This window comes from Trichechus manatus, unplaced genomic scaffold, assembly GCF_000243295.1.
Source record: "Trichechus manatus latirostris isolate Lorelei unplaced genomic scaffold, TriManLat1.0 scaffold00007, whole genome shotgun sequence".
In the NCBI taxonomy this organism is placed as follows: domain Eukaryota; kingdom Metazoa; phylum Chordata; class Mammalia; order Sirenia; family Trichechidae; genus Trichechus; species Trichechus manatus.
Window position 1 is genome coordinate 29799854 of NW_004443943.1, and position 13000 is coordinate 29812853.

Sequence of the window (13000 nt, forward strand, 5' to 3'; positions counted from 1 at the left end):
TTAAAAATTGTTATATAGTAGTTGTCATTGCTTTTTAATTTTTTTTTTTTAAGACCAGAAATGTATTGTCTCATACTTCTAGAAGCTAGTAGTCTGAATTCAGAGTATCGGGAGGGCCACGTTCTCTCCAAAGGCTCTAGGGGTAGGTCCTTTCTTGACTCTCCTGGCTTTTGGTAACCCCAGGTGTTCACTGGTTTGCAGCTGCAGCATTATTCTGTGGTCACATGGTCGTCTTTCCTCTGTCTGTCTCTGTCTGTCTCTTCTTGTCTTTTATAAGCCACCACTCATATTGGATCAGGATCTACCTTTCTCTGGTATTACCTAATGGATAAAGTCATCAAAGACCATTTTTCCAAACAAGGTCACATTCACAGGTACCAGGGATTAGGACTTCAACATACCTTTTTAGGGGGCACAATTCAATCCATAACAGCCTATTTGAGATATTCTGTATAAGTGGAAACATACAATATGTGGTCCTTTGTGACTGGCTTCTTTTACCTAGCATAATGTTTTCAAGGTTTGTCCATGCTGTAGCATGTTATCAGTAGCATTCCATTTTATGACTGAATAATATTCCATTGTGTGGATATACCACACTTTATTTATCTATTCATCAGTTGATGGACATGTTCGGTTGTTTTGTGATAGCTAAAAAGTACTAATTCTGCTATAAACATTCATGTGTAGTTTTTAACTTTTTAAAAAAACTTTATTGTGCATTAGGTGAAAGTTTACACAGCAAATTAGTTTTCCATTTGATAGTCTGTACATAAAGTATACCATGACATTGGTTTCATTCCCCCACAATGCATCTAATAATTATTAATCAATACAACTTAAGCTAAATTTTTTTTATTGTGGTGAAAATATACATAACAAAACATACGCCAACTTAACAATTTCTACGTGTACAATTCAGTATGTGCTAAATCTTTTTATTCTGCTATCTCCTTGACAGAACGCAGTATACTGCAGTGGAGGGCACGAGATGGACACTATAGTCCTGGATTCTAATTCAGATTGGCCACTTAAAACCCTCGGCATCGGTTAGAGACCACGCAAGGTTGTGGTTAGTATTAGATGAGATCACTGATGGAAAAGCAGTTTGCAAGCTCCACACAAAATGCTCCACAAACATTAGAACGTTAGATCGGCGGGTACTTTTAAGCTTCTGGTTCCTGAGGCAAAATAAACTCGTTGCCTTCGAGTCGATTCTGACTCACAGCGACCCTATAGGACAGAGTAGAACTGCCCCCATAGGGCTTCCAAGGAGCGGCTAGTGGACAAAATAAGAACCCAGGAATTTCTGAGTAAACCGATGAAACTCCAAGCTGTTGTGCCATGCTGCCCCCTGGTGGTGGTCATGAAAGGGGGGGCGTCTCTAACCTCCCCGGTGCTACTCTCGGCTGATTGGCTAAGATCAGGGGAGGGGCTGGGAACGCGGGCGAAATCCAAGGTTCCTAGCCCGAGAGGGTTTTTTTTTTCTCTTCCCACCTAAAGACATTTGTTATCCCCGGTCACTTCCCAGGCCGGATCCTCCGCTCCAGAAAAGCCGGTCTTCCTGCCGTCCTCTTGACTTTCTCTTACCACTTTTGCTTTTGCTCACGCTGTTCCACCAAGGTTCATCCAAACCCTAAGTCGCTTCAGACCAGCCCGACTCCCGACTCCTCCAGGAGGCTTCCTTGGATCACACCAGCCAGGATCCCACCAAACCCCACCCCCAATTTTTTTTTTTTTAAACTTATTTATTTAAGCCATCACCTGCCACAGGCAAAAGGATGGAATATCAGCATACAGGTCATCATTTGATACAAATAAAGTAAGCTAAAGGTGCCTACACTTTTCTGGTCCACGTGCACGTGGTTACCATCGCCTTAAGGGAAAGGGCTTGGACCTGATGCAGAGATGGGGGTAGGCAATGAATTCAGGTCTCTGGTGCTACTTCAGGAAGGCACTCAGCATGCTCACTCCCATTCCTGGCATGCTAGGAAACAGGTAAGGAACTTCCACATGCAAGCTGAATGCTTGGTGCCTTGGGTGCTGCTCTACATAGGCCGCCCCAGCTGTGGTCAGGACTGAACTAGCAGCCCAGAAACCTGGGATCCAGCCCCCGCTGCCATCTTCCACTTGTACCCTAGTTGTTATCCAGTTGATTCAGATTCATGATGACCCCCTGTGTGTCAGAGTAGAAATGTGCTCTACAGGTTTTTCAATGGCTGATTTTTCAGTAGATTGCCAGGCCTTTCTCCCAAGTCACCTCTGGGTGGACTCAAAGCTCCAATCTTGTGGTTAGCAGCCAACAGGGTTAATGGTTTGCACCACTTAGGGACTCCACTTGGACCCCAGCCCCCTCCTCCTTTTTTTTACTGTGCTTTAAGTGAAAGTTTACAGTTCAAGTTAGTTTCTCATACAAAAATTTATACACACATTGTTATGTGACCCTAGTTGCTCTCCCTATAATGTGACAGCACATTCCTTTCCATCCCAGATTTCCCATGTCCATTCAACCAGCTCTTGTCCCTTTTTGCCTTCTCATCTTGCCTCCGGACGGGAGCTACCCGTTTAGTCTCATGTATCTACTTGAGCTAAGAAGCACTCTCATCACGAGTATCATTTTATGTCCCATAGTCCAGTCTAGTCTTTGTCTGAAGAGTTGGCTTCGGGAATGGTTTTAGTTCACAGTTAACAGAGAGCCCGGGGGCCATGTCTTCTGGGGTCCCTCCAGTCTCAGTCGGACCATTAAGTCTGGTCTTTTTACTAGAATTTGAGTCCTGCACCCCACTTTTCTCCTACTCCGTCAGGGACTCTCAGTTGTGTTCCCTGTCAGAGAGGTCATTGGTGGTAGCCGGGCACCATCTAGTTCTTCTGGTCTCAGGCCGATGGAGTCTCTGATTTATGTGGCCCCTTCTGTCTCTTGGCCAGCCCCCTTATTTAACCTTTACAGAACTCATCACCTGTACTTGATTATATGCTGTCTGTAGTCCTCTCCAAAGTATGGTTCCTGGTTGTCATTTCCTGGTTTTCTTAACAATCCCCATGGGATGGGCTGAAGTGATTCCTTTTTCAGTGTCTAACATGGGCCATATATAGCACTGGGGACTTTTTCATAATGCTCTCAATCTTCATGATAATCCTAATGCAACTCTACTACAAATTAAATATTACCTCAATTTCATAAATGACAAAACTGAGCTTCAAAAAGGTTAAGTGACTTGCCCAAGTCATAAAGCTCGTGATGGCACATAGGTTTTAACCCAGGTGTGTCTGATTAAAATCCACAGAGTAGACTTCATCTTCCATGCCAACTCCTGTGGACTGGTAGCACCTGCTTGGAACAATGACTTGAGAAAGAATTCAAAGTATCTGGGCTTATAGGGTAAATGTGCTAGCTTTGATTACTAACGTCTGCCATGAGTGACGCACAGTAATTGGTGACACACAAGTCTTGTATTTGCCATTATTTCCTTACATCATGCTGGATGGGTCTGTGGGAGAATATTCTGAACATGGTTTTAAGTAAGAGAAATCATGTTATGTTGGATAGGCATGTGCTTTAGAGTAAGACCAAAACCAAAACCCAAAAACCCACTGCCATCGAGTCAATTCTGACTCCTAGGGCCCCTATAGGACAGAGTAGAACTGCCCCATAGAGTTTCCAAGGCTGTAAATCTTTATGGAAGCAGACTGCCACATCTTTCTCCCCCGCAGAGCACATCGTGGTTCAAAACGCAGACCTTTTGGTTAGCAGCCGAGTGCTTAACCACTGCACCACCAGGACTCCTAGAGTACAACAGACCTGTATTAAAATCCAGCTTCACCAGTTACTGGAACTTTACTTAACAGTTACTTGGCTAGTTACTTAAGTAACTTACTGAGCAGTTACTTGGCGTCATTGCTCCTTAGATTCCATATGTGTAAAGTGTTAATAATAACCCAGGTTGTTACGAAGGTTTAATGGGATTAATTCTGTAAATGCCCTTGGCACGGTGCCTGCAATAAAGTGTTCAACTAGTATTATTCACTCCCCTTTCCCCTCTAAAAACAGACAGGCAGTTTCTTCTCAGGCAGTAGCTTGGAGGGTATTGTCCTTTCTAGGAAACGATAATTGTACATGAGCACTATCACAAAGATAAAGCTATAACATAGTGAAACCATCTGACATCATATGCCTGCTAATGTGATGCACACGGAAAGGCATAAAATCGTCTATGTAATATTCCTGCCAAAAGTATTTAACTGGAATCTAAACATGAGGAAAGACTCAGACAAAGACAAAACAACTGGTCTGGATGCTTCAAAAATATCAAGGTAAAAAATACCAAAAAAAAAAAAAAAAAAACACCTGGAGAACTGTTCTAAATGAAAGAAGGCTGAAGTGACATAAAAACCAAATGCAATGTATGATCCTCAACAGGATTTTGGATAAAACGAAAACTATTAACAGCTATAAAAGACAATTGGGGAAATTTGAATATGGATACAGATTACATAGCATGCATTGTTATCAGTGTTACATTTCCCAAGAATGATAATTATGTTGCGGCTATGTAGGAGAACACTCATGTTCTTAGGAGATACTTGCTAAAGTATTTAGTAGTTAAGTGGCATAAAGTCAACAACTAATTCAAATGGTTCAGGAAAAAATATATGTGTGTGTGTACGTATGTGTGTGTCTGCAGAGTTAAAGCAATTACGACAAAGCATTTCACAGTTCAATTTAAGTGAAAGGCTTCCAGGTGTTCACTGGCTACTCTTACAACTTTTTTGAAGGTTTGAAATACTTCAAAACAAAAAGTTGGGAATACTAAACAACAACAAAATAAATAAAAAAATTAAAAAGTTGGGAATGAAAGTAAATATTCTAGTTAGGGAAGTTTTAAAAATTATAATGCCCCGTGTTGGTGTGCTTTGACACAGTGATTCTGCTTCTGGGAATTTGCCTTAATAACTGAAAAGAAGAAAAATATAAATGCAAAAGGTATTCACTGTAATTTTTTTTACTATGGTAAAAATGAAAATTCAAAGAAAGCAAACCTAAATGTCTAGCTATTGAGAAATGACTAAGTAATATAATGTAGCTATAATCTGCCAACGGTTTGCCTGCAACTGCTCACCTAAAGGCTGGAGGTTTGAACCCTTCCAGCAGTACCTTGGAAGATAGGCCTGGCGATCTGCTTCTGTTAAGATTACAGCCAAGAAAACCCTATGGAGCAGTTCTACTCTGTAACACTAGGGTCACTATAAGTTGGAATTAACTTGAAGGCATCAAGCTTTTTTTTTTAATTAAAAGTGAAAATTGTAAATAATAATTTTTAAGACAGCTGAAGACTATTGCAACATAAAAAAATATGAAATAAAAGTTAAATTAAAAAAAGCAGAATACAGAATTACAGCAAAAAAATGGAAGAAAAGAAGTATACCACTGTTCTTTTCACAAAGCTGGATGGAAGCTCGGTCTGAGATTTATTGCTGTAATTATCATAAGAGACCTAACTCCAACTGGATCTCTGAAAGAGTAGGTATAATCTCCCTGTTACTTTAAACTTACTTTTATTTAAGAGAGAGCATTGTTCTTAATGAAGAAACAGAGAAAGGAAAGCCTTTGAATTAGGCCGACACTGTATGTCCAAGAAACATTTTAAAGGCACATAGTCATTAATCACAAGCTCCTAGAGCAGGAATAATCTGTTTTAATTAATTTCCTAAGAATGAATTTATTTTGAGCAATAGAAATGATGGAGCACTAAACATTCATTACAGAACACTCAACATTCATGCGTCCACCTGTGAGGACTGAGAAGAGCAACGAGGAAGGAAAGGGTGGGAAATGAATTGTCTCAATTGAGAAGAAAATACCACATCCGTGGTGGGTGGGAGGGGATGCAGTCCTGTTCTACAGAATACATACAGGAAACAGGAGTACAGAAGTGGTCTCCTCTGATGGATAAGGGTCCTTCTATCCACCTTAGTGTCCCTATTTTCCTCTATCCTAGTCCTGGTCTCCAAAGGAATACAGTAATAAATAACGACAAAAGACATGAAGCAATTGTTTCTCAGAAGCCTAGTTTTGATTTATGTAACCAGTATGACCTGAAACAACCTGAAATCACCAGCTTGGGGCACAAATAAGGCTACATCTCTTCTACTTTCCAAAATAAAACCTGCTTGACCATCACATGCCAGAAGAGCAGGAAGTCTGATATCCCATTCTCATCCCCTTGAATTGTCCAACATCCCTGGGGTTTACTCAATCCAAAGGGACCTGTTGTGTTTCCAAGTGCTCCAAGGACAAAGGGCTGAAGACACGTTTCCATTCACCAGAAGACCTGTTTGGGGCAGCTACTGCTTCTGTCATCATGTGTGGTTGATGAAAACTCACTCTACACAGTCTGGCATATCCCTGTCCCCTGCTATAGGGACCTTGCTGCTCTGGATCCCTGTGATGCTCCATGCTGCATTCCCAAGGTCACACTCACATGCTTGGCCATTGCTCCTGGGGTGGGATGGAGATGGCTGTGTCAGTAGGGATTCTAGCCTCAACCACATGTTGTGCCAGCTCCCCTCTTCTGTCTCTCATCCCACGAACACAGGGGTCACCGGTCCTAACTTCCCTCCTCTCAGTGGGTTCTCCTGATCTCCTTTCTTGTCAGTGAACCTTATTCAAGACCATCTCAATACATCAGAAAAATACTAGTAACAGTGACTCTCAAAAGAGGAGATGGAGTCTCAATCCTTACCTCTACAGGACACTCTTATTTTGCCCAGATTTACTTACCTCTTGCCTTGTTATGCTTTTATCAAGCTGCAGAAAAGACTCCATTTCATAACCTTGCCCTACAGCAGTAATTGCCTCCTTGCCTTATACTGATATAACTAAGGGTGGGGAGAGGGAACTCAAGTGTCTCAACACTGGACAGAGAAATTCTGTTCCAAGTGGACCTACTGCCTTCACTTACAGAAGTGACAGACAATTGTAAAGTCCCACCCAGTCAGGCCCCTGTGACATTTAATCTTGCCCTTTCAGGGCTTTTTTTTTTTTTTTTTAACTATTTGTTTTGAAATAATTTTAGATTTGCAGAAGAGTTTCAAAGACAGTATCCATAACTTTCACCCAGCTTCCCCTAATGTTAATGGACATTTATCTAAACTAAGTAATCAACATTAGTACAAAACCATCAACTAAACTACAGACATCCTTCAGCTTTCATTAGTTTTTGCATTACTGTCCTCTTTCTTTTCCAGGATCCAATCCGGGATACCACATTGTGTTTAGTAATCGTGTCCCCTCTGTCTCCTCCAGTCTGTGACAATTTCTCAGTCCTTCCTTGTCTTTCATGATTTTGACACTTTTGAAGAGTACTGGTTAAGTATTTCGTAGGCCCTTCCTCAATTTGAGTTTGTCTGGTTTGTTCTAATGATCAGACTAAAGTTACATATTTCTGAGAACAACAAAGGTTTCTCTGGTGTGTTCTAACAATCAGACCGAGTCATGTATTTATTTTTGTTATTGTGCTTTAGGTAAAACTTTACAGCTCAAATTAATTTCTCATACAAAAATTTATACACATACTGTTTTGTGACATTAGTTGCAATCCCCGCAAGGTGACAGCACACTCCCCCTTTCGACTCTGGGTTCCCTGTGTTCATTTGACCAGTTCCTGTACCTTCCTGCCTTCTCATCCTGCTTTTGGACAGCAGCTGCCCATTTGGTCTTGTGTATCTGATTAACTAAGAAGCACATTCCTCACATGTATTATTATTTGTTTTACAGTCCTGTCTAATCTTTGTCTGAAGAGTGGGCTTCGGAATGGTTTCAGTTCTCAATTAAGAGTGCATCTGAGGGCTATAGTTCCAGGGGTTCCTCCAGTCTCTGTGAAGCCATTAAGTCTGGCCTTTTTATGTGAATTTGAGTTCTGTTCCACATTTTTCTCCTGCTCTGTCCAGGACTCTCTGTTGTGTTCCCTGTCAGGAAGGTCATTGGTGGTAGCTGGGCACCATCTAGATCTTCTGGTCTCGGGCTGGTGGAGTCTCTGGTTCATGTGCCCCTTTCTGTCTCTTGGGCTAATACTTTCCTTGTGTCTTTGGTTTGAAGTCATTTATTTCTGAGAAGAGCAGCACAGAAGTGAAGTGCCCTTCATCATGTCAGGATGCACATGATATCAACACAATTTTTTTTTTTTATAAAACACACATAAAATTCACCATTTTAAAGCATACAACTTAGTGGTTTTTAGTATATTAACAATGTTGTGCAACCACCACCACTATCTAATTCCCAAACACCTGCATCACCCTGCAAAAAACCCCATACCCTTTAGCAATCACCTTCATATTGCTCCATTCCCCTCAACCTCAGGCAACCACTAATCTACTTTCTGTGTCTATGGATTTGACTATTCTGGATACTTTATATAATGGAATCATATAACATGTGGCCTTTTGGGTCTGGCTTCTTTCACTTAGCATAATGCTTGTAAGGTTCATCCATATTGTAGCATGTATCAGTACTTCATTCCTTTTCCAGGCTGAGTAATATTCTGTTGTATAGATATACCACATTTTTAGTTTATCCATTCAGCAGCTGATGGACATCCCACCTTTCGGCAGTTTTTAATTTTAATGAAGTTCAATTTATCTACTTGTAATTTTGCTGCTCATGTTTCTTGTGTCATATCTAAGAACTCATTGCCAAATCCAAGGTCATGCAGATTTGCCCCTGTTTTCTTGTAAGAGTTTTATAGTTTTAACTTTTATACAAAGGTTGTTGATTGATTTTAAGTTAATTCTTGAGTTAAATCTTCAGGGCCTAACCCACAGGGGTTTATTTCACACTCACGCAAAGTCCTCTGCAGGTCAGGAGGCTCCCCAGGGCAGCACCTTTCCAAATGATGACTCAAGGATCCAGTCTGCTTTTATCTTGTGGGTTATGCCAACTCAACTCAACCTTCCAGGAAGAGTGCGGAGAACATATACCACTTCTTCACACAGCCCCTTGGGCAGAATGCCCCAACCTGTCTATTAGGGAGGCTGAGAAATGAGATATTTATGTGACATTTGGTAAGCACTACACTCTCTGCCATAGTCACAGAACTGGGAATGGCCTGATTCCCACAGTCCAATCCTTTTTCCTACAGCATAAAGGAAGTGGGACCCACCTCATGAATTCACTATGACTTCAGTTTGCCCTGGTTACTAGTTCTGAATGTCATTCTTCCTGTTATTGCAGAGTTGGCAAGAGAACTCAAAACAATTTTCAGTTTTAAGAGAAACAGCTGCATTCAGAAACTGTAAGTAAGTTTGGGATATTTCAAGCAACTCCAAAGTACACATCATCATATGGCAATTATTTGCATAATCCAAAAATATGTGCAAAAATACTTGCATAGTACACTTCAACTCAGACTTGTGAAGTCACAGAAGTAGATGCAGGCCACAGGATTGAAGGATGACAGACAGCCTGATAGCAGAGTGTGGGAGAGGGATGAAGTCAATGACTCTGAGTGCCTGCCTGCCTGCCTGCCTGCCATGCTCCCAATCTCCTACTGACAGGCACAGGTCTTTACCATTAGGAACCATGTTCCATAGCATGTGACTTACTGCTCTTGGCGAAAGCTGATCCAAGCAGGGGCAGATGCTTGACCAACTTCTAGGTGGGCAGGTAGTTTATGAGGTAGTATGACATGAGTCGATTGGAGAGTAAACAGGCCAATCAGAAAACAGAACCAGAGATTTTTGAAGAAGGTTTGTCAGCTGACAATGGTAGCCAGAGATGAAGAGCACAAAGAGAGAAAAGATAGAATATCATTGAGATGATAAAAATCCAGACCCAGTAAAAGCTTGAGGGTTATTTTTTATAGGGTAAGAAGTTAGCTTGTGGTGCCAGACCAGACAGGAGCTGTGGAAACAGTATCACTAACTGACATAATGGCTGAGTATCAGCAAACAGATTTCTGCCACTAAGAGCCATGAGATATTTTGGTCCATAGAGCTATGCTGATCAGATTCCAAACTGTATTTAAGTCCCACTAAAGGAGCCCTGGTGGCACAGTAGTTAAGTGTTTGGCTGCTAACCAAAAGGTTGGCAGTTTGAATCCACCAGCTACTCCTTGGAAACCCTATGGGGCAGTTCTACTCTGTCCTATAGGGTTGCTATGAGTTGGAACCGACTAGACAGCACATAACAACAACAAGTCCAGCCAAGGAGCCCTGGTTGCACAGTGGTTAGGCACTCAGCTGCTAACCAAAAGGTAGGCGGTTCAAACCCACCAGCCGCTCCTCAGGAGAAAGATGTGGCAGTCTGCTTCTATAAAGATTTACAGCCTTGGAAACTCTAGGGGCAGTCCTACTCTGTCCTATTGAGTCAGAATTGACTCGACAGCAAAGGGCTTTTTTTTTTTTTTTTTTTTTTGGCTGACAGGACTGGGATCCTCTCTCTGGGCATCAGCAAAAGGCACAGGGTGGATCAAATGGCTTGTCAGATTCATTTCCATTCTGACAATCTGTGAAGTTTAAAAAGCAGTACCCACAGGGAAACTAGGGAGCTGTCTGAGGTCCTGAAGTGTAACCAAGCCGGTTAGCCTCCCATTTCACCTAATCCTAGGGCCCTGGCAACTCCAGCTCAGCCTGGCCTCAGACTTGGAAGTAGGTGAGGGAAGAGATAATTATGGGGGTGGGGGTGGGGAGCATATAGAAGGAGAGAGAGAGAAAAAGGGAAATACACAGAGCCTTCTGGATAGGCCTAACCTCCAAGAGACTGCAAAAGCAAAAAAAACAAAACAAAACAAAAAAAAACCATAGAAACTTTTCCTTTGACTTTGTTTTCAAATAATAATGGTTAGTAAGAAACCCCAAATGCCCTAGGCAAAACTATGGAACAAGTGAATAAAAAAAGTTGTACATCAAGCAATGCAAAGTTGGGTAAACACAAATTTATGAACAAAACTATAACTACATATCAGGGGCAGAAAGGAGGAGTGTGCTATTGCAGAATGGGGTGAGCAATTAGGGTCTCATAACAATGTATGTAAAAAAAAATTTGTATGGGAGACTAACTTCAAATGTAAACTTCATTTAGTTACAACAATAAAAAAAAAACTATAACCCCATAGATTGAAGTGTGATAATCACCTGAGTCATACTAAAGGACCCATAGTTCTTTGTTTTTGCCTTCTAGATAGAAACACTTTAATATTTATGGACAGAGGACAAATAGGAACATGATTAATGTTATGTTCTTTCAAGCTTTATTCAGCTAATAATGTGGCATGATCCTTCCCACCTTCCTTAATGATGTGCTCGTGCAAGCATCTTTTCATCATGAAGGCAAAAGAAACTTGGCTAAAACCAGATGCAGAAAAGGTGTGGGCTTCACTCTTCATAGCACATCTGGTCTGTCGTCAAATACATATTGCCTTATGGCCATCCTTAAGTATTTTACAAATTAGCCATATCCCCTCAACTGATTGTAAGCTTTTTAGTGGTAGTGACAATGTCTCATGTCTTCTTCTCCCACACAAACACACACACACAGCACCTAGCATGCAGCTGGACACACAGCAGGTGTGTAAGAAATGTTTCTTGGTTGACTGAATAAGGCAAAGTGGAAACAAAGGCTAGATTTCACTCAGGTAATGTATTCTCTTTTTTCTTTTTTTTAAAGCTAGAGTGTTGTTTTCAATAGTCAAAAACTAGAAACAACACAAAAGTCCAACCAGATATTGAAAAACAAATTGTGGCACATTCATACAACTGAAACTACACTGAACTGTAAAAAGAAGCAAAGAAATCTGTATGACTGATGTGGGAAAATGTCTAAGATGTATGAAGTGAAAAAAGAAAACTGCACAACAGTATGTAATTGTAAAAATGGTATGGCGGTGGCATCTGACCTCCTCTAACTTCACAAGGGGGAAGGAGAACCAAGATCAACAGCCCAAGGCTGACTGCTATGAGATGGAGATCAGACATGCTGCCTCTCTCTGCCATCTTTACCAGTTCTGACACCAACTGTCCCCTCCCAAGGCACTCTCTACTTTGCTGCTGGGTTCAATAATTCATTGCAATGGCCACATACAACTCACAAATACTCACGATTATGGGGTTTATTAGGGAAGTAACAGGGTACAATTCAGGTTTAGGAACGCTCAGGATACAGTTCTTCCATCAGGACAGCCTCTTCTCAGTCATGCCCACAGGCAAGCCTCTCTCTATCCCTTGGCCTCTGCCCTGCTTGGGCAAGTGTTGCAAAGTTCTTTTAGCTCTGCCAATAAGTGCCCCGTGGCACCCCACTCTACCAGTAAGCATTGGCCCCAAGACGCTCAGCTCTATCTAGCTCCACGGGTCCACAAACCTAGCTCCACCAAGTGCCTGGAGGCACCCTACTCCTCCCTCCAGCAAGCCTCCTGCCCAAAGGTGATCAGCTTTCTCAATGAGAAGCCTACTGAGCTGTCTGCTGCTGGTCTCTCCTGCCATTTCTTTGCCACCGTTTCTCACCATCTTCAGTGTTACAGCTCTCTCTCTTCTCACCTCTGGGATGGCTCATTTTAAGCCTAGCAGGATGGTAAAACTGACCAATCCCTTCATTAGGGTTCTATAAACCTTATTTGCATGGTCCCACACCCACACAGGTGCCATGAACTTTATCTGCATTATTAGCAAGCTATCCAATCCCCTTGGTGGGCCACAACTACCTTATTTGCTAACCAAAAATTATATCTTATTTGTATAGTCCCACCCAATCACCTGGGTGAGAGTTACAAGACCATGGTGAGAAAGGCCATATAAAAAGTGATCCACTGACAGCCCCGTAAAACCAAATGAGACTAACGAGGTACAGGAGTCCAGTGACGGGCCGGAGGGCAGAAGGGGACAGGGAAGCTGGTGATAGGGAACCCAAGGTTGAGTAAGGATATTGTTGATATGTTGTGAGATTGTTAACCATTGTCATAGGGCAACATTTGTAGTAACTGTTAAATGAGAAACTATTTTGTTCTGTAAG